Source organism: Pelmatolapia mariae, linkage group LG6 (assembly GCF_036321145.2).
Source record: "Pelmatolapia mariae isolate MD_Pm_ZW linkage group LG6, Pm_UMD_F_2, whole genome shotgun sequence".
NCBI classification, from domain to species: Eukaryota; Metazoa; Chordata; class Actinopteri; order Cichliformes; family Cichlidae; genus Pelmatolapia; species Pelmatolapia mariae.
Genome location: NC_086232.1, coordinates 12329793 through 12332641, shown reverse-complemented (window position 1 = coordinate 12332641; position 2849 = coordinate 12329793).

Genomic DNA, 2849 nt, shown 5'->3' with positions numbered 1-2849 from the left:
GCTGGATGCTCAAGGCAAAAGCTGACGGGAATAACAATTCTCCTTTAGATAATAAGACTGTTTGTTGTGACTCTCTTTCCCCTCATTCAAGGCCACCCGCGTCGACCGAAGATTGTTGACTTTTGCACAACCAGATGAAGGGACACTTTCTCTCGGCTAAACACGGAACACACACACACATACACATGTACACTGACACAGACCTACACTCACCCCCCAACCCCTCCAAACGCCTTCGAAGCTTATGTCTTCTATGTTGTGAGATGTGATGATTCATGTGCTATGTGCTGAGGTGTTTTTTTTTTCTGTTCTCAAACTGATCTCTCTGTTGGAGCTCAGTCTAGGGGGAGTTCCTTTTTTTCTCCTCGTCTTTCCTCAAGTTGTGCATTTTCTATGGTTTCGGTTTGGGTCGCTGCTCGTGTGGTGCTACCTAGCCTGACCTGTCTCCCCAATGTGATGTTTGTGTATTATACAGTTGTTTCCGGTTTGAAGGGCGCCTTTTCCAGATGGCACGTTTCAGCTCCTTCCAAAGATGCTCTATAGGATTGAGGTCAGGGCTCACAGAAGGCCACTTTAAAATAGTCCAGTGTTTTCCTCTTAGCTATTCTTGGGTGTTTTTAGCTGTGTGTTTTGGGTCATTGTCCTGTTGCAATACCCATGACCTGCGACTGAGACCACGCTTTCTGAAACTGGCCAGCACATTTCTCTCTAGAATGCCATGATTGTCTTGAGATTTCATTGTACCTTGCACAGATTCAATACACTGTGTGCCAGATGCAGCAAAGCAGCCCCAGAACATAACAGAGCCTCCTCCATGTTTCACAGTAGGGACAGTGTTCTTTTCTAGATATGCTTCATTTTTCTGTCTCTGAACATAGAGCTGATGTGCCTTGGCAAACAGTTTCATTTTTGATTCTGGGCAGAATCTGCATGTTTGTCAAAGATGTTCATTCTCTTTCTCCCAAAGATTATTTTCCTTTCTTATAATTACTAGAGACTTTAAAATGTGTATAATATAAGTTTGTAGAGAAAAGGTTACAAAATGATTTCTGAATATCGAAGATTGACTGTTAACCGGATTCTTCTTTACTAGTTTTGCTCTGGTGTTCTTAGTGTTTAGTGTTTAACAGTACATTAAAGTACAATAGTATTGATAATATAAATGATAAAGAACAGTGATAGTCAAGCAGTATGTTTGATGTTTCTGTTAAAGGTGTTCAGCGCTAAAATGTGTGGTGCTGCATGTGTTGTGGTGAATTTAAATATTGATACCTTCACTATTACAAAATAACCACAGACAGCTTCGTGCCTCTGTTCTCACTCTGCTAACTCTCACAACTTTTACTGAAAACATAATTAAATTTACTCATGCTGCATGTTCATGAAGGCTGAATATATTAAAACTAAAGTTAATAAAGAACTCTGAAAGGAAAACAAATAAGAATAAATTCAATATGTTCTTAAGTCTTTCTAAAAATCAAGGGGGAACTGCCTTTTTATACTAATCACTTGCCAATATTGTCTCCGGCTTTTTCTGTCAGAAGGCTGTTAACTTTGATAAATAATTCATATTTTGATGCTATATAGACTTTGATCAAAACAATTGTAATAAGGAAATAACAGAATCATACAGTCAATTACTGACTGGAAGCTAAACAACAGCCATGTTCTCTGTAGAAGCTGGGTGCCTGTTTCTGTGGTTTCATTCTGTATCTGCCAGGTAAGGATAATTTCTTTTCCTTCATATGAGCTGAATCACTTTTCAGTGTAACAGTTAGCCAGCTGTGGACAGAACAGTTTCTTGCAATATGGGCGCTACACAGATGCATAGAGCTGGTGCAGCCACAAGGCGGAGCCAGGCTGCTAGTTCAGCTTCAATAGAGTAAAAAGAAGGTGAATTTCTAAGGTTTTTTTCTTGGAAATGAAAGAAGTTTTACCTCAATAAAAGCAGAGTGTGACACAGGACACCCGAAACACACACACACCGCCGTCAGGTTGAGCAACAGCTTTTTTAAGTGTGGCAACATGCACTGCACTTTTTTAGCCATTCGGCTCAGGACACAGACACTCCTGGATGGTTGCCACCGACTTCTTTCCTGCTTGGCCGTCACTGTCAAAAAAGCAGACCCACAGTCATTAACCTGGCCAGGCACACCTGCTCGTCCCGCCTCTGCGCCGTCCTGCAAGCTCACTGCATCACAACCCCTCCTCTGCAGCAGGCCAGAGACCACACCTACGCCACACAGAGGTTTTGAAAGTTTACTGGTCTGGTGTGTGTTAATACTAATAATAAATGTGAGGCCATCTGTCCAACAGCTAAAATATGGCTAAAACTGTGTCCTGCAACAAGACAATGATCCTAAACACAGCAACACACCTATAACAAAATGACTGGAAAAGAAAAAAATCAAGGTGTTGCAATGGTCCAAACAAAGTCCAGACCTCAACCTGACTGAAATGTTGTGGTGTGACTTTAAGAGAGCTGTGTATAAACAGAAGCCCATAAACCTCAATGAAGTGAAGCAACTTACAAAAAATTACTGGCAGAGATGAAAACATCAACGCCATCATGTCCGCATGTTTCTCTCACTCATCATGCTGGTATTGCAGATTTGTACAGGCCCGCTGAGCCTGGTTCTGCTCAAGGTTTCTTGCTGTTAAAGGGAATTTTTCCTTCCCAGTGTTGCCAAATCACTTGCTCACAGTGGGGTCATATGACTGTTGGGGTTTTCTCTGTTTTCTTTGTATTACTGTAGGGGGGTTACCTTACAACAGGGGTGTCAAACTCAATTGCACAGGGGGCCAAAACTCAAGGCACGCTTTAGGTCTCGGGCCAAACAAGATAAACA